This window comes from Equus przewalskii, chromosome 6 (assembly GCF_037783145.1).
Source record: "Equus przewalskii isolate Varuska chromosome 6, EquPr2, whole genome shotgun sequence".
In the NCBI taxonomy this organism is placed as follows: Eukaryota; Metazoa; Chordata; class Mammalia; order Perissodactyla; family Equidae; genus Equus; species Equus przewalskii.
This window is the reverse complement of record NC_091836.1, coordinates 38,554,838-38,574,791: the sequence shown is the minus strand read 5'-3', so window position 1 is coordinate 38,574,791 and position 19,954 is coordinate 38,554,838.

Sequence of the window (19,954 nt, the reverse complement as noted above, 5' to 3'; positions counted from 1 at the left end):
GATCCTGGGTGCAGACCTACACAACACTCATCAAGTCATGCTGTGGTGGCATCCCACATAGAAGACCTAGAGTTACTTACAACTAAGATATAAAACTATGTACTGGGGTTTGGGGAGAAAAAAAAGAAAAGAGGAAGATTGACAACAGATGTTAGCTCAGGGCCAATCCTCCTCCTCAAAAAAGCATACAAAAAAATGGTACAGAGTAGCTGGATGTAATCAAAAACAAGACCCAAAAATATGCTGCCTCCAGGAAACACATCTCAGCTCTAAAGACAAACATAGGCTCAGAGTGAAAGGATGGAAGACAATACTCCAAGAAAAGGGCAAACAAAACAAAGCAGGTGTTGCCATACTTATATCAGACAAAGCTGACTTCAAGATAAAAAAGTCATTGAGAGACAAAGAGCGGCAGTATATAATGATAAAAGGAAGATTCCACCAAGAGGACATAACATGTATGAATATATATGCACCTAACACACAAGCACCAATGTATATAAAGTAATATTAACAGACCTAAAGGGAGAAATTAACAGTAACACAATAATGGTAGGGGACCTCAACACCCACCTACATCAATGGCTAGATCTTCCAGACAGAAAGTCAACAAGGAAATAGTGGATTTACAGGTAACACTTGAGCAGATGGACTTAGTAGATATAAATAGAAAATTCCATTCCCAAACAGCAGAATGCACATTCTTCTTAAGTGCACATGGAACACTCTTAAAGATAGACCACATGTTGGGAAACAAGGCAAGCTTCAATGAACTTAAGAATATTGAAATCATATCAAGCATCTTTTCCAACCACAATGTTATAAAACCAGAAATCAACTACAAGAAAAAAACTAGAAAAAGTCATAAGTATGTGGAGACTAAATAACATGCTACTGAACAACCACAGGATCAATGAAGAAATCAAAGGGGAAATTTAAAAATACCTGGAGAAAAATGAAAATGAAAACACAAATACCAACTCTAACAGGATGCAGCAAAAGTGGTGCTAAGAGAGAAATTCACAACAATACAGGCCCATCTCAACAAACAAGAAAAATCTCAAATAAATAATCTTAAATTCACCTAACAGAACTGGAAAAAGAAGAATAGACAAAGCCCAAAGTCAGCAGAAGGAGGGAAATAATAAAAATTAGAGCAGAAATCAATGAAATAGAGACCAAAAAAACCCCAAACCAAACAAGACAGTAGAAAGGATCAATGAAACTAAGAGCTGATTCTTTGAGAAGATAAATAAAATTGACAAACCCTTAGCCAGACTCATTGAGAAAAAAAGAGAGAAGGCTCATATAAATAAAATTAGAAATGAAAGAGGAGAAATTAAAATGGGTACCACAGATATACAAAGGATTACAAGAGAATGCTATGAAAAGCTATATGCCAACAAATTAGGTAACCTAGAAGAAATGGATAAATTCTTAGAATCATACAACTTCCCACACTGAATCAAGAAGAAATAGAGAACCTGAATAGACCAATCACAAGGAAAGAGATTGAAACAGTAATCAAAAATTTCCCAAAAAGAAAAGTCCAGGACACTTCACTGGTGAATTCTACCAAACATTCAAAGAAGATTTAATATCTATGCTTCCCCTCCCTTACAAAAAACTGGAGAGGAGGGAATGCTTCTGAACTCATTTTATGAGGCCAACATTACCCTGATATGAAAACCAGACAAGGACAACACAAAAAAGGAAAATTACAGGCCAGTACCACTAATGAACATGGATGCAAAAATCCTCAACAAAATATTAGCAAACCAAATACAATACATTAAAAGGATCATACAACATGACCAAGTGGCACTCATTCCAGGGATGCAAGGATGGTTCAACACCCACAAATTAATCAACATGATACATCACATTAACAAAATGATGGATAAAATCATATGATCATCTCAATAGATGCAGAAAAAGCATTTAACACGATTCAATATCCATTTATGATAATTAAGAAAACTCAATAAAATGGGTATAGAAGGAACATTCCTCCACATAATAAAGCCCATATATGATAAATCCATAGTTAATATTATACTCAATGGTCAAATACTGAAAACTGTCACTTTAAGATTAGGAACAAGACAGGGATGTCCACTCTTGCCACTCTTATTCAGCATAGTATTGGAAGTCCTAGCTAGGGCAATTAGGCAAGACAAAGAAATGATAGGCATCTAAATTGGAAAACAAGAAGTAAAATTGTCACTAGTACAAATGACACAATTTTATACACAGAAAACCCTAGACTCCACCAGAAAACTATTAGAAATAATAAATGAATGCAGTAAAGTTGCAGAGTAAAAGTCAATATACAAAAATCTTTGTGTTTCTACACATTAACAACAACCTAGCAGAAAGAGAAATTAAGAAACAATCCCATTTACAATTCCATCAAAAAGAATTAGTGATGGAATTAATAGAATAAATATCTAGGAAGATATTTAACCAAGGAGGTGAAGGGAAACTATAAGACCTTGTTGAAAGAAATTGAAGAAGACGCAAAGAAATGGAAAGATATTCTGTGTTCATGGATTGAAATAATTAAGATAGTTAAAATGTCCATATTACCTAAAGCAATCTACAGATTCAATGCAATTCCTATCAAAATCCCAATGACATTTTTCACAGAATAGAACAAGAAAATCCTAAAATTTGTATGGAGCCATAAGACTCCAAATAGCCAAAATAATCCTAAGAAAAAAGAACAAAGCTAGAGGAATCACATTCCCTGATTTCACATTATACTATAAAACTATAGTAATCAAAACAGCATGGGGGGCCCGGTCCCGTGGCCAAGTGGTTAAGTTCACATGCTCCTCTGCAGTGGCCCAGAGTTTCATCGGTTTGGATCCTGGGCGCGGACATGGCACCACTCATCGAGCCATGCTGGGGCAGTGTCCCGCATGCCACAACTAGAAGGACCCACAACTAAAAATACACGACTATGTAACAGGGGGCCTTGGGAAGAAAAAGGAAAAATAAAATCTTTAAAAAAAAAAAAAAGATCTCCAACTTAGAAATATGCAAAAAAAAAAAAAAAAAAAAAAAAACAACCCAGCATGGTACTGGCACAAGAACAGACACACAGATCAATGGAACAGAATTGAGAGCCCACAGGTAAACTCATACATATATGGTTAGCTAATTTATGACAAAGGAGCTAAGAACATACAAGGGAGAAAGGAAAGTCTTTTCAATATGTGGTATTGGGAAAACTGGCCAGCCACATGCAAAAGAATGAAAGCAGACCATTATCTTATACCATACACACAAATTAACTCAAAATAGAATAAAGACTTGAACACTGGGGGTGGTCCAGTGGTGCAGCAGTTAAGTGCGCATGTTCCACTTCGGCAGGCCAGGGGTTCGCCGGTTCAGATCCTGGGTGCGGACATGCCACTGCTTGGCAAGACACACTGTGGTAGGCATCCCACACGTAAAGTAGAGGAAGATGGACACGGATGTTAGCTCAAGGCCAGTCTTCCTTGGAAAAAAGAGGAGGATTGGCAGCAGTTAGCTCAGGGCTAGTCTTCCTCAAAAAAAAAAAAAAAAGACTTGACCATAAGACCTGAAACCATAAAACTCCTAGAAGAAAACACAGGCAGTACACTCTTTGACACTGGTCTTAGCAGCATCTTTTTGAATATGATGTCTCCTCAGGAAAGGGAACAAAAACAAAAATAAACAAGTGGGGCTACATCAAACTGAAAAGCTTCTGCTTAGCAATTAAGAAAATGAAAAGACAATCTACCAAATGGGAGAAAATATTTGCAAATCATACATCCAATAAGGGGTTAGTATCCATATATTTAGTATCCAAATATATAAAGAACTCATACAACTCAACAACAAAAAAACGACAACCTGATTAAAAAATGGGTAGAGAATCTGAACAGACATTTTTCTAAAGAAGACATACAGATGGCCAACGGGCACATGAAAAGATGTTCAACATCACTAGTTATTAGGGAAATGCAAATCAGAACCACAATGAGATAGCACCTCACACCCATTAGAAGGGCTATTATCAAAAAGATAGGAAATAGTAATTGTTGGAGAGGATGTGGAGAAAAGGGAAAGCTCGTACACTATTGGTGGGAACGTAAATTGATGCAGCCACTGTGGAAGACAGTGTGGAGATTCCTCAAAAATTCACAATAGAAGTACCACATGATTCAGCCAACCCACTTTTGGGTAATTATCCACAGAATGAGAAAACACAAAAAGATATATGCACCACTAGGTTCACTGCAGCATTATTTATAATCGCCAAGATATGGAAACAACCTAAGTAACCATCGATGGATGACTACATATAGAAGATGTGGAATACTACTCAGCCACAAAAAAGGTGAAATCTTGTCATTTGCAACAACTTGGATGGACCTCGAGTGTATTATGCTAAGTGAGATAAGTCAGAGAAAGACAAATATCATATGGTTTCGCTCATATGTAGACAATAAAATAAATAAATAAACAAACAAATAAAACAAAAAGCAACACAAAGATACAGAGGACAGCTTGGTGTTACCAGAGGGGTAGGAGGGGCAGAGGGAGGGTGAAATGGTAAAGGGGATCAAGTGCGTGGTGACAGATGGAAACTAGATTTTGGTGGTAAGCACGCTGTAGTTTATACAGAAGTTGAATTATAATATTGTACACATGAAACTTATATAATGTTATAAACCAATGTTAGCTCAAAAAAACAAAAACAAGGAGAATCCCACACAAATGCAACGTCTTGTCCCATAGCCTTAAAAATACACATTTGAAATGTGTAGTTTTGTTTAAAAAAATTAAATGCTCTAAGCTGTAAACACAGAGAATAAATATAGACATGGTTTTGAAAATACATATTCTGTCTCTCTTAATATTAGTAAGTGACAACCATTAACTAATGTCCAACCACTGTATTAAGGCCTTTACAAGAATTATCTTCTCTAATTTTCACAAAAACTAATGAGGTGGGTTCTCTTTTCATCTTCATTTTACTAATGAGAAACCACAAGCTCAGAGAGTTCAAATACTGTAATTTGCTCAGGATTCCACAGCTAGTAAAGGTCAAAACCAGGATTTGAACCTCAGTTCAGAGTCAGAGTGCTAAACACTCCTCTCCACATGGGAGGAAAAAGATGAAAGAAAATGGGTCCTGAAATCGGCTACTGTTGCACCCCATGCTTGTAATAAAGTTCAATGTCAAGTATAAAAGCATTGGGCAAGTATTTTTCCATTTGTTTAAAGAACAAAATTCTGTGAAATGCACCCGTGAGGCTGTGTCCCAGATGAGCCAACGACTGTCCATCCAGACATATCCTGTGGGCAGGTGAAAGGCCCCAGTCTTTCCGAGTACCAGAGAGAGATACCAGCCAGCAAAGTCGGCTCAATTGTTCTTCCTAAATCTCCTGTAGTCACTCACTTAGCAAGACCCTGCAGCCGCTATACTAGGCCTCAGAATGTTTAGGTCGGCACAAGGTATCCAGTCAGGACCTGGCCTCAATAACAAAGAACTGTAAATTATCACTCAGGGCTACATGCTTCCATTCTGTCTCGGAGGCTAGCCTTGTTTTATTTCAGAATGTGCCAAGGAGGTCACGTTAAAGGTAGGGCAATACTCCCAAATGTGTTCCAGAGAACAGCGGTGCGTTGGTAGACGGGACCAGCACTACATTCATTAACAGTCATCCGGGGGACCAAATTAAAAACACAGCGGTCTCGTTCCACCCTCTCCCCTCTCTCCCCTCTCCCTCTCCCTATGTGTCCATCAGACAGAGGTATCTAGAGCATAACCAGAGACGCAAAGCACACCCAGTTGCAAACCAGCTACTCTATACTCCTATTATATGTTTCTCTTAAGCATCCTCCACACCAATATTCCCCACTTGATTTGAATGATGTGTTAGACATAGGCCCTAAAGCCAGTTCTGCGTGGTCTTCACAGTCCTCGTGGGAAAGGCAGAGCTGCTATTCCTTCAAAGTGTGTACCTTTGTTATAATCAGGGTAGGCAACAGTGGAGCTCTGGAGGAGAGATGAAGGGCTGTGAGTTCTGGCGCAAAAGACAAATTATCCAAACTTAAATGCTGAAAGTCCAAGAAATGGCAGTAGAACATTCTCTAAAGGATTAACAGTTGGCCAGCAACTAGCTGTGTGACTGCAAGCTAATCAGCAATCTCTCTGGTTCTTTCATCTGCAATAAAACAAGGGTTGAATCCGTGATCTCCAAGATAGGCATCGAGCTACGGAGGCCTGATTCTGCTAACCTGTCCCAGGGAGGTTTTCCTGAAGAAAGGGAAATTTTCAAGAGAAAGGAGAGGAAAGAGTGTTAGGTAGGGAATTGCAGCCTAACTGCTTTCTCTTGATGAAAAGAGACCAAATTCACAGCAACTTATCTTACCAGCTGACTAGGAAAAGAAATGTAGAAGTGAAAACAGTTATTTCAGCTTTTTACTAGTGAAAATACTCGTCTATTTTAATTAAATTGAAGACTGCATTTGCTTAACTACTGAATTTGCTTAATAGGCTGGCATTAGAATAAAAGATCTAACATGTATCTCTATAATTTATCATTTTTTCTTCTGAATTTAATCATACATTTTGTATAAGTGCAAATGTAAAACATTTTGATGCAAAATTCATAGGACAGAAGCATATTAAAATGAAATTAAAATGGAATTATTTTTCTGGACAGCTTGGTTCACTAACTTCAGTCTTAGACTGAGCTCAGAAGCTGCCATTTCAAAGCCTCCTGGAGCACTGGCCGGCGGGCCACTGAGGGAGAGCGGCGAGGCGGGATGGTTATCTTTTGTACCTCGCTTGCCTGCCCCGCCCACGTCTCCCTCTCAACCACGTCTCTTTAAGGACCTCGCCAGGGCCCCGCTCTCATTTTTCCCTAGGCTTTTCAGGATCCGTTCCCTTTCTCCATGTCTCCACCTGTAACTCCCCACTTGGTTTTGCCTTTCCCCCAAACCTCCAATTCCCCGGATATTTTCCATCCTATTCTCATCAAAATTAAGCTCCCCTGTGCCCCATTTCCCGAGGGCTGCATTCCTGAGCCTCTACAGTCTGCTGTGGTGGCCTCCTGAAATCCACGGGCTCTGCTGGGGCATCAGCGGGACAGAGAGCAAGTGGCAGAGGAGGAGACTGCACCGGGCTGCCCTGTCCTGGCGAGACCGATCTGAAACTGGAGGGTAATGCCTGGAGTTCGCCTTACACAACTTATTAATGAACAGGAGAGGTTTCAGGGAAAGTACTCTGACATGTGCTCATTAATATAAACAAATATTTAAGGAGAGTCACCAGGGCAATGAGCATTAAGAAAAGTTATCATCTAAGAGAAAATTCAAAGAATTAGAAAAGTCTAACATGGAAAAGAAGAGACAGGAAAACAAGTATCACACAGGCAAAGCTATGTGACTTGTGGTTTTGACCTTAGAGGATGAAGTAGGAAGAATATTTGACAGCTAGAGAAAGGCAGATTTCAACTTCATGTAAGAGAAATCTCCTAAAAAGTTCGAAGTGTCTCTTAGTAGAATGGGCTAGTCTGTGAAGTCAGGAGCTTGCCCTTTGCTGAAGATTGTCAAGAAGCTAACCAGTCATACTGAGGAGTTATTTTTAGAGGGAAATTTGTTCAAAAATCATGCATTGAGCACTTTCTATTGTCAAGCACTGGGCTAGGTTCTGGGGACCTAAAGCTGAATGAGTTATGGTCTTAGTGGGAGAAGAAAACGATATTAAGTAACACCACTACAAGTTACTGGTATATCACTGGCCTCACCAGCCAATGACAACAGAATAAGACTCCACTTACTTTTTATATACTAAAATTATTTTAGCACCAATCCCCACCTGCCTAAATTCCAGAAATTACCCTCCTTCACAAAAATGTCTCTCCACTTATTTCTCAATCTCCTACGACAAAGCCTTCTCATCCGGCAAACAAGAGAAAGGGGGGCCTTAAGGACAGAAAACGATAGCCATCCGGACAGAACAAACTAGAAAATTACAGTCACAGCTGGAGGGGCAAGCCTGTTTTGGAATTTGGTGTGGCATTGGAAGCTATTGGGAAAGGCAATTAGGAGGTTTAGAGGGTAGAAAAACAGGCCCAGAATTTTGTGGTTGAGTAGATGAAGTTTTGACCCGGAACTGGACATGCTACCTAAATCCCAACATTAAAGGACCTGGTTTGCTCAGAAAACTGGACCAAGAATGTAGGGGAGACGTTTGGAAGTGAGAAAGGCACGTGTACGTGAGAAGCTATGTATAGCAGAGTCTTTCCAAACCAAGGTCATTGATCTGTCTGTTCAACCCTCAAATCTCTCCTTCTCTTACGTACTTCTTAACAGCAACCGAGCAGAAATGTGCTGATGACGCCATTCTGCTATGGACAGTTAAAGGGGACCACGAAGAGAACAGATCGCATCTGAAGGTCCAAGGACATGAAGACCAAACGCTGGCCGAGGCAGAACTGACCAGAGACCAAGTCAGGAAGTCAGCCATTTGTGGTTACTCCTGGCTGCTCAGTCACATGAGTTAACAACCAAATTTTCAGGAGAATCTCTGGAGGCCTTTCTTTATGCTCTGGAGTGACTTGACAAGACTTAGAGAAGTGGAACCAGGCTATGCTATCCATTCTAAGTTCATGAAACTCAATGGTTAACACAATCTCATTACCTCTGGCTCTCTCTGCATTGTTCTTACTGGCATTTACTCGTGTTCACAACTCAAACATGAGCCTAAAAGGTCAACATCACCTCTGCCAGTCCAATTTCCCTTTCCAGTCCCAATATGTCTCCTGGGTCAAGAAGTCGACCCAGGACAGATGGGATTCCTTCAGCAGAAGTGACTCTGAGGCTCCTTAGTGATCCTGAGGGGGAATTTTATTTTATGTTTGCAGTGCCAGCAGGATGCCACATACTTCAAGCACAACAAATAATAAACCTCACGGAAATGCCGAGAAGTCCTTGAGGGGGAAAAATACCGTTGATTCTGAAGAAGAGGAAAAATTGTAATAATGATACAACCCCAAAGAAACCACTTAGAGAAGTCGGATGATTTCCCAGCACAGAAAGACTAAAGTAAAATATCACGAACTAGAATGAATGCCAAAAGGAGGTCCCCTGAAATAGTCAATATTGCAACATTAATATCCAGATGGCTCTCTCTAGGGCAAGCAAACTCTACTGGAGAAGGAAGTGGGTAGGAGGGAGGGTGAGAGAGGCAACATTCACACCAGGCAAGCAGAGGGAAATGTGCATTTAATTCTTAACTGTCCTCCTGGGCTCCCCGCTGCCTGTGGCCACCAGAGAACAGAGGAAAGGAAAATAGTAACATTGTGCAGCGTGTGTGTGTGTGTTCTGTCTCTCCAGCACTGTTTATACAGTTCGGTTGTGTACCTCAGGGCAGTGTATTCCAAAGGGGATCCTACCGAACACCAGCCCTTCTTTGAGATGCTAATCTGTGTGATTGCTGGGGGATGAGGGGGAGGGGTGTCTTGTATTCAAACTATTTCGGAAATACTGAATTTATCAAAATTTTAAATGTTTGTTTGCTGCAGGGTTTCTAGACTGCTTTAACCTGCTAATGTATATTGTGATTTTCCAAACAGAGAAATACGTGACATTTCTCACATTTAGATGAATACATCTCATGGAGTGCTTTCTGGACCTACTGTTCTAGAAAATGCTGCCTTCGAGATACTTTTTACCCTGTGTCTAATAGATGAATACATCTCATGGAGTGCTTTCTGGACCTACTGTTCTAGAAAATGCTGCCTTCGAGATACTTTTTACCCTGTGTCTAATCTGTCATTCAGTCTTGAGATCTGTCTCAGATCTGTCTTTCCTTCCCTTGCCGTGCCCGCTGCCCTGATCCCAGCAGCAGCCTCCCAGGTGGGCTGCCCAGGTCAGGTTCTTCCATCTGAATTCTGTTCTACACACCACTGACCACCTTATTCTTACCAAGCTAGACTAACTCCTCTATTTGCCTTTGAAATTCTACAAAATCTGCACCAATATACCTGTATTCTCACCCAAAATAAGAATGAATATTTCTTGAGTGCTAGTTTCTTGCATAGAACTGTTTTAAGCACTTTACTTAAATTAGCTCATTCAATCTTCCCCATGGCCTCATGAAGTAGGTTCATTCTTTTAAAATTTGACAAGTGGGAAAACTGAGATATAGAGAAGTTCAGTAACTAGCCCACCCCCATATGGCTCATAAGTGGCAGAGCCCCATATGAACTCCCGCAGTCCAGCTGCAGAAGCACAACTCCGCAGCCACCACCCTGTGTGCCTCCGCAATCCTCCTGCCTCGTTCTACTTTCTCAGGAAGCCTTCCCAGCCTGGAATGCCCTCCCTCCCCCTGGCTCATTCCTCTGCAAGTGGGGAATGAGCTTGACCAGACCTGGGAGGCTCTAGGAAGCCCTGCTAAGGAATTCAGACTTTGTCCTGGGGGCAATAGGGAGCCAGTAGTGGATTTAGGAAGGTGCCTGATGGGATTAGATTTGTGCCGTTGATAGCTCTTTCCACAGAAAGAGTGAAAAATAGATTGGGTTAAGTTTGACAAAATCAGAGAAGGATAGAGAATAAGGCTAACACAGCACGTAAATGAATACATTAATTGCGTTCTCACAACCCTATAAGGTCAGTACATTGCTCTCATCATCTCTACTTAATAAATGAGGAAATTCATTTAAGGCACAGAGAGATCAAGGAATTTGCCCAATCTTACCTAGTTAGAAAGTGGTAGGACCAAGATTGGAGCTTAAACCGTTTATTCCTAAAGTAATATTTCCAAAGTGAGCCTTACTGCTTCTCCTGAGCATTTCTATGCTATGCTCTAAACTTTTCTCTGTGCTCACAATATTCCATAATTGTTTTTAAATGGACCAGAAGGGGGCAGATTAAATGCAGAGAACCTGTGAGGAGGCTGATGCAGGTGAGCTCCTAGGGGAGCCCTCGGGGTGTCCTGAACTGAGGCGGAGGCAGGGAAGGTGCAGACAAGTGGACAGATTTGAGGATGATCCAGGAAGAAGACTCCACAGGAACTGGTGCTGGATGAGGTGTGAGGAATAAGGGAGAAAGAAGAACCAAGAATCAATGCCAGCGCTCAGGCTCAAAAACCACATGCCACTCTCAGCTGTCGTCGCCTCATATAGGCATTAGCACAGCAGCCTCCTGGCCCGGCTGCCTCGCTCCCAGTGTCTCAACCTAAACCCTGTTCTGCACACAACTGACAGCTTTGTCTTTACCAAATGAAGAGTCAACTAGGAATATTTACAAAGCATCCTATTATTTTTCTTTTTAACAGAAACCTAAGTTACTAGGAGGCATGTGTCATGTGCTAGGCATAGTGCTAGGAATTAGACACCTGGATGGAGGGATGAATAAAGGTGCATCAAAAGACACATCTCAAAAAAAATCTGCTCCACTGACAGCCTGGAAGGTCAGCGGGAGACATGGCTGCCTACTGATGATTCGAAGGGGAAAGGAGTTCCCTTTGCCCCCAAACATCCCTGTTGATGCCTGAAATCCACCTCTGAGAGTCCACAGCCCTCCATAGCCCATAGTCCATAGCCCAACGGGAGATCCTGGATCTCATGTAAGCAGACATTCTAAGTTTTCATTTGAGGAAACTGGATCCAGGGAGATTATGTGATTTGTCCAGCATCACACAGCTTGTTACTGGACCCAGATGTAGAGTCCCACAATTCCCCTGATGTCTCTCTCTCTCTCTCGAATCTTCTTTGATAATGGAACTACTGGAGGGAAGGAGAGGCAATACTTTGACATTCCCAGGACCTTGGAGTGAATTCCTGAGAGGGTTTCCTCTGTTCCTAAAAGAGAGATTACACAGGAAGCTTTGCTTAAGAGGCCACTGATATTTCACCGTGAAAATTCCTTTCTCCACAGCAAGCAGCAGGGATTGTGCTCCTGGTTCTTCTCCAGGTTGCAAATGGACATCGTCCTCAGGGACATCATTGATGCTTCTGCTCAACCGTTTGGGGAACAGTCTGTAGACTCTTTTAAACATCCAGGGGTCCAACTATGCCTTTGGTCAAGCAGATGGGCCCCAAGTCATTGAATCATAAATCTTTAGCAAGAGGGATCTCTATCTAGTCGGGCTCCCTGCCTAGAGATAAGATTTTATTATCCCTAACTTTACAGATAAGGGCCTGAATCCCAGCGAGGTTAACCGACTTGCCCAAGGTCATATTGCTGGTAATTAGAACAGTCACTTAAGGCTATTACCTACTTAGAATCCTAGTGGTATAGAATGTCAGTGCTGAAAGTGATCTTATAAATACAGTGACCATATTTTCAGAATCCAAAACTAGGACATTTAGCCTGACAAACCCAAGTGCACTTATAGGGACAGAAAATGGATTATTTGAATTGGTGCTGCCCCAGAAAAAGAGATTTATGGCTGTGGTTCTTAGAGATCATCCAATCCAATCTCCCTTACTTCGTCATTGAGGCAACCGAAGGCCAGCGAGGCTAAATGCCTTGCCGGAGGTCGTAGGCAGGAATGTTTTCTGTTTTCTCAACTCTGAAGGTTGAGTCAACAGGGTGTGGGTGGGGGAGGACAAGAAGGGGCCATTGTTCCAGCCTGCTTTTCCTCAAGTGGACTGACCTAACCCCACAGTGCCTGCTTTAATCCAGATTGGGTGCGATTGTCCCCCAAACCCCAGAGAAGTCACGTTTGAAGCCGGATAAAGCTCAGGGTCTTGAGGTCTTGCTGGCCTGGGCAGCGAGGCAAAAGGACTCGGGGGGACTCAGAGCACTGCTCCAATAGGAGGGTCGCATTCTGTGGAAAGTAGATGTTATTTTCTAGGGTTTTCTTTTTCTTCCCTCTCCCAGAAACAGGACATTAAAAATGACAAGATATTAGCTAATGACCCCTCTGGCTTTCTAAATTCTAGTATAAATTAAGGAAACAAGTCGAACTGACAAGTACTTAATAAGGATCTACGTAAGCCTTGCAATGAGCTAGTCACTATAAATATTTATTACTCAATCTTCGATTTGCCCCTAACCCTTGCTTCATGTACTGTTTGACCTCATTTTATACTTAGTAAGAGAAAAGAAGAGAGATGAAAGAATCAGGTCAAGGGCTCAGGTGAGTCCACTTCCAGCCACGTCCTTTGGCCTGGAGGCCTCCAGTCTCTGGATCAACACTCCTTCCTGTATTAAAAAGTGCATTTCATCGTGTCCTGTCAACACTGCAGCTTTCCAGATCAGGACTCTAAGCAGCAGATGGATTCCTTCCGACTGTCAGCCCAACCTCTCCTCTATGCAAATGCAGACCCACTCTGCTGACAGAGAAATTGCTTCCCGGAAAACCAATTTCCTTCTTATTGTCCTACAGGCTGCTGTGAGACACTCTGCTGTGTGGGGTGGGCTCCCACCCTGCTTATTCCACCAAGAGAGTGAAATTGCAGAGGACGTGTTGCTGAGATGGCGATTTAGAATAAACATTCGAATGGGAGTTGTGTTCCCACGTCCCTGGTTTAGAAATTGTGTGCCTGGTGCTTATTTTCCATTGGTCTGGTTGCTCTGCACCCTTTAAGGGCCCGGAGCTAGTGTTCTCGAAGCCTTCCTGCCCACTATTGTTGGAATTCAACAAGTATTTCATTCATTACCTCGTTCATTCATTTCCTCTAAATTCGTTTCCAAAGAACCGTAACCTGCCATTCAAGCCCACCCTCTATTCCGCTGGCAGGGAATCAAGACGCAACGTGAATGGCCAGACTCCACAATGTGCTCCCCAATGCTCTGTCCAAACTAGGGCATTTTCTATATCCACCCTTCACCCCAACCTTCAATCCAGCCTTGGACAAAAGTAAATGACAGCGAACTTGAGAAGAGCTAATAAAAACCTGATCTCCCCGATAGCATCTTCTTTAATTATTTAAAGAAAGGCACAGCCTGTTTAAAAACCCTTCCTGTTCCAGTTCTTTTGTTAAAACTCTTAGAGTCAGTGACATGTCATTGAGCTGAGAGTAGGAAGGGGCTGGCACTGCTGAGGGGGTACAGCTTTCTGGATGTAAAAAGAAGGGTGATGCAAAAGACCGTTCATTTACAAGAAAGTTATGCACACATTTTCTTTGCCAATCAAAAATGTCAAATGTCAGAAAAGACACCTATACATTTTAAAGAGCAGATTTGAGAAGGCCAAGAGAACAATCAAGTGTAACGTCTATAGGAACTTGCTGGTGCCTATGGATATGGTCTAGTGAGCGTGAGCTTGGAAGGCAGCTGTAAGGACTGTCTCTATCACTTACTGGTTGTGTGACCTGGGATGAGTTATTTAACTTTTCTAACCTTCAGTTTCCTCATCTGTAAAGTAGACGTCATAATAGTTACCATCTAGAGGTGATCTGAGGCTGCAATGGGAATGGGGGAAGCATGTAAGAATTTAGAGAGTACCTGATACCTTGTAAATACACAATAAATGTTATCTTAAAAATGAATAGGGCACTCAATGAGTTGAGAAGAAAGTCAATAGAGTGACTAACTGGACTGTTCTAACATTGTTTCTGGTGGCTTTATTTCCTTGCCGGACTTTATACTCTGGAACATGCATTTGAATTTCTCAGACAAATTTAATAAATATGTACTTAATTAGGATTAGACACTACATTTAGTGGAAGCTCCGGGTCTTTTAATTAGAGATCACAAAACGGTAATTCACATGGAAGCTGGACCCTGGGAGAGAGAAACGAAAAGTGCAGGCAGAGCTGTGGTGTCTGCTCACACACTTCCTTAGCGACTCTGAGGAGTTTTGGAATCAGTTGCTGTTCCTTTCTTGAAAGAGGAAGTACCGAGCAGAGAGCATAGAGGGGAGGGATGATGGAGATGGGTGCAGATTGTGGCATCAGTAACAGAAGAATAAACTCAGAGAGAACAAAACAGAAACAAGCCTGCTCTACCCAGCAGCCGCCTCTGTGAGTGTCCTGCCTGTCTCTTTCCTGAGCCTCTGTGTGCAGTAGACTAAGGTCAGCAACGTTTACAAAAGCACCTGCCTGGGCAAGGCAACGTCCAGGTATTGTGGAAAATGACAGCAAGGTTAATTTTATTTAATAACACCTGGACAGAGCTTACCATGTTCTAACCACCTTTCTAAGAACGTTATAAATATGAACTTGGCTAATCTTTAGAACAACTCAGTTAGATGGGTATTTATTATCCCTATTTTACAGCTGAGGAAACTTAAGCCTGATCATAATAGCTACTTTTTATTGTCTGTACGATGTGGCAGGGTTTTGATGTATCTTAAACATAGTCCCCAGAGCCCTGTAAAGTAGTTATTATTATTTGTCCTTACATATGAGGAAACTGAAGTTCATGGCACTTGGATGACTAACTCAGTCACGCAGATGCTAAGTGGTCTCATTCCACTGTCGCACAGCCTCCTGGCTCTCCAAGATGCGCTCTCTATGCTCAGGAGGCTTAGATGACATGAGGGACAACCGTGCCTTGAAAGTGCAGCAAGAATTTTGTCCGTCCTATCCTTCCTTCCCTCTCCCATCTTCACCACGTCATAGGATGGAAGCTCCGGTCTTGCTGTGGGTGGGATGGAAATAATCAACCTTCAGAAAAACTTGAAGTGAGACCCTGTCTCCCCCCCAGAAAAGTGCCCTCCATCCTGGAGGTTTAATGACAAACTTTGACATTCCATTCTGATGCTGCCCTTAACTCCCCACCCCTCCAGCTTTCTCTGCCCTTGCTCTTCCTTTATCTCTGAGTCCATATGATTAAAAATAATCATCACTGGGAAGGAAGGGAATCTCAATGAGGCCAGAGAGGCTGGTGGAGAGGGATGGCCGGGGAGGGTGAGAAGGGTGAGGAGCCAGGGCCCGGGTGCTGGGGCTCAGGGACCTTGGTCCCTGGAAGTCCCACCTCGTGGAGTGAGGCCACAGCCCAGCTCTCTGAGCTAGCTGCAGCGTGGTTTCCAGAGACCGTGCCTTGGACTCGGACCAGCAGGTCCTCTCTTCAGGGTCAGGAAACTCTGCAATTGCAGAGCAGGCAGGGCAAAAGGATGGCAAGAGCCTGTGAGCTGGGCAGTGGAACCGCCTCGCCCACTCTCTTCCTCTCTGCAGTAACCAGCAGTGCCAGTCTTTCGCTGCTTTGAAGCCTTGCCCTTTGTGTTCAGAAGGGGCTGAGGCAAACCTGGCAGAGCAGGTTAGTGCTGGGCGGAGCCCTGAGACTGCCCTGAGCCCGGGCACTTGTTACCTGGACAGGCCAGAGAGAGCAGCTATGGATCACATCTGACCTGCTGTCTACACTCCCCTCCCCCAGCAGAGGGGCTCGGGTTATTCGGGTGGGGCTGGGAGAGGGATACTCTTAGCCAATGCTTGGGGAGGGTGAATTCAGATGGTGGGAAAGAAGACAGCACACAGCAGCAGGTGGGGAGTGAGCAGGGAGTAACCAGTCTGGGACAATTGCCTGGAATAAACACTATTGTCTGCCACAGGCTTCTCTGTGCCAGCCTGGGCCTGCTGGGCTGACCGCCTTTAAAGGGCCAGTGGCTGTGCTGACAGAGGCAAGCTGAGATCAGTCCTGGAGCAGCAGATCACAGCAATGAACCTGAGGTTCGTCACAGGATAGGAAGGCAGGAGCTTGTGGGAGGAGGAGCAGGTCAGGACACGGGAAGTAAGTCAGAAGGTAGAGAATGGTCCAGGATGAAGGCTGGGAATAAGACTAGGTGACAGTTCTTCTGCCCAAGGCTGGCTGCCTGGCGCCATCTCCGATTGTTCAGTTTAAAAGAACAAGGCCTGACCAGAACCCAGAGCCCCTCTCCAGATATTGGGGGCTGAATTCGCTGTACACCTGCTGCTCTCTCAGACCCTGGAATTCAGGTGGTCCCAGCAGCCACCCGGGCTCACTTTGTCCCTGTGATTCCGTCCATTTTTTTACCCACCTCCCAAGTGTTCTTCTCTTTCACAGGAAGCTCCTACTATTATTATCATCATTCCTCTGAAACCAAAATCATGAAGATAGAAAGACTTATACATATTAAAATGCACACCTTACCCTCACTTTACCCATAGTGATGTAATCCATCTCCTGTTTTCTAGGGGAAGATTTACGGCCTCCTTTTTCTCCCTTTAGACGCTAGGTGTTGGGAAGGTATTACCTGGATTAAAGGCCCATCCACAAGGTGCTATGGTTACCTAGAAACAGACCTGTAGGAAATGTGCCATCCAGATCCAAATAGGACGGTCAGGTCTCCTGGGAAACAGGCCCCACCCATCCTGGCCCCTGAGGATCTCCTCTAGCAAAGCCTTTTTCTTGGCCACCATCGGAATTAGGTGGCAATCCATCTGGAGGAAAGAGGGGTGTTCTCTAAGGGGGAACCAAGGAGGTGGATTTGTATTGAAAGAAAGAGAGAGACAGAGAAAGAGAGAGAGAGAAAGAAAGAAAAAGAGAGGAAGAGAAAGAAAGAAAGAGCAAAAGGGGAAAGAAAGGAGACATGGGGAAGAAGGAGTAAGAAAGCAGTAGTAGCAGCAGTGCCACATGATTCTCACCTGTCTACCTGTTTTCAAGCTGCCGCTTCCACCTGAGAGTTAGTGTAGATGAAAAGGAACTAAGTAGGGCAGAAGAAAAGCTCGGGGGAGGAGGGGAACATGGTGGGAGCAGAGGGGTTATACTCCCTTTTACGTATTTCCCAGCCAAAGACCAATCGGTAAAACCCCTTCTGATTCCTTTTTATATATTGGAAAACGTGTATGACTTGCTCTGCTGTCCTAGCATTTCAGCTTCTTCTTTCCATTTACTCATGTGACATCAAGCCATCATGCGAAAGGCAGCCTGAATGTATATTTGTATTTTCTTTGAAGGCAGGGGCCCACCTGCCCGGCCTAATAGCATTGCATGCAAGCAATTAATAAGCATCTCTAACTTGAAGACTTGCCCTGCTCCCTGGGCTCCTGTACTTTGGTTTCACAGTAGCCTCTGTTATGACACTCCCTGGCTGAGGTTCAAAATCACCGTTACCATGTCTAATCTGGAAGCTAGTGACAGAAGGAGCAGCAAGTTTCCTCATTAAATCTTTTTGCAGTTTTCCACCTCCCAATGTAGGGGACCACCAGTACAGGGGCCAGCACTAAGACACTCAGGGAAAAGCAACTTCAGAGTTTTGCCAGAATTTCTAGCAGAAGCCGCCTCCTAAAGGACCTACATGCGAACCATTGCACTGAAGTATTGCACTAAAAGGGGAAGCTAAATATGGTGTCTGATGCCTGAAAAGCCTTTTGGAAAAGATTTGTTGCCAGAAATGGGACTTTCCTTGAGGATAGACTCAGCCAGTCAGAGAGTTTTCTAATGATGTAATGCTCTGCAAACAAGTTTTATTGGTGGGAAAGCTCTTAGGTGTTGTGAGGGTGTAGAGTTTCCAGTGCGGCTCAGGGAAAATCGTCTGTGGCTTCGTTTAAGGTTCTACTGGATTCCATTGTGCTTATATTTCCAACCAAGCTGAGCTTATATTTGGCACTTGTTAAAAGTTGGGAAATCAAGAAACTTTCTTTTCCTCTGATGTCAAAAACTGCTGATTCCTCAATGGCTGCTGTTTTCCTGTACATTTCTTCCGCAGAGGCCTTAGGAAGGTGACCAGCACAGCATCAGTACACGACAGGCAGTAGGAAATGATGCCACCACAGGTCAGGGTGTAGAAAGGAATCTTCTGGGTGGAAAGGCCGTTAGAGAGCAGTGCATACATATATTGCCATCTGATGAATTCACAGGCACACGTGTGCCTTAAGTCCGTGCTGCAGAGAGATGTGGCACTAAAAATAGCTCAGAGCTTATTTCCCTCCTTCTGAATGTGTCGTCCCCAGCTCTCGTGCCTTTCCTCCCCCAGACAGAGCCCCTGCTGTCTGCCAGTCTGGCTGGAATTAGCACACCGATGTCTGTGCAACTCAGTGTCACCGCCACAGGAGGCTGATGGGGATGCAGTTTAGCTCCGGCTGCAGGTGAGTCCCTTGGTTACCTGCATCCAGGAGGCTGGTAGCACCCACCCTTAACCTCATATTAAAAGGATGTCACTGACTGACTCATTCCCTCTGTTATTTCAGACAGCAGGCTGTTCCTGCCCCCATCACCTCTCCACCACACCACAGCCTTTCCCTCTGGATAATCGGCTCCACCCTCACCTCATCCAGGAAGCCTCAGAGGAGCTCCACCTTGCTTCGATCTATCAAACCCTTCAGTCAGTTCCTGTCTCCCAGCTTTTATCTTTGCCACCCCTCTTCCTAAATATGTGACACTTAATTATGACTGTCTCAAACTGTGTGAGTGACTCATGAAAATGTTTATGTATTTCTAGCTTCTATGTACTTACTGTATTTACTTCCCCCGCCCGTAACATAGTAGATTCAGCACTGGGCTTGGACTTGAATGTCCCGGGAATAAAAATCGGGATAATAATAATTATATTGCAGGGCTTTTTAAAAATGAGCTGATATGTAAGTGGCACAGAGTGGGAGCTTGGTAAATATTAGTTGAATCTGAATCCTAGAATGTAAATTCTTCAGACATTCTCTTTCTCCGATATATATTTTCCCATTTCTCCCAGCGCCTAGTCCCTTTGAGGATAGGGACATTTAATAAATGCCATCTGACACGTCTTGTCTTGATTTTTAGGATATCTTTTGGATCAGGAAAATGGGTAATTTGGGGCATCCACAAATTACAATGACAATGAGATAACACCATTTGACAATTAAGCACAGGCCTCCTATTGTCCCCATAGGTTGGAAGTGGGAGAGTAAACTACTTTCAGCGGCATATTCAGGACCAATGTAAGCAAATCTGCAAAGAGTACATTGTGATGCTCGTAACTGTCACTGCAAAGAACCTTTCTCCAACTATTTCCTCTTACTCTTCTGACCTGTTCTTAATGTCAGCTGACATCCAGCTAATTAATTCCTATAGAGGT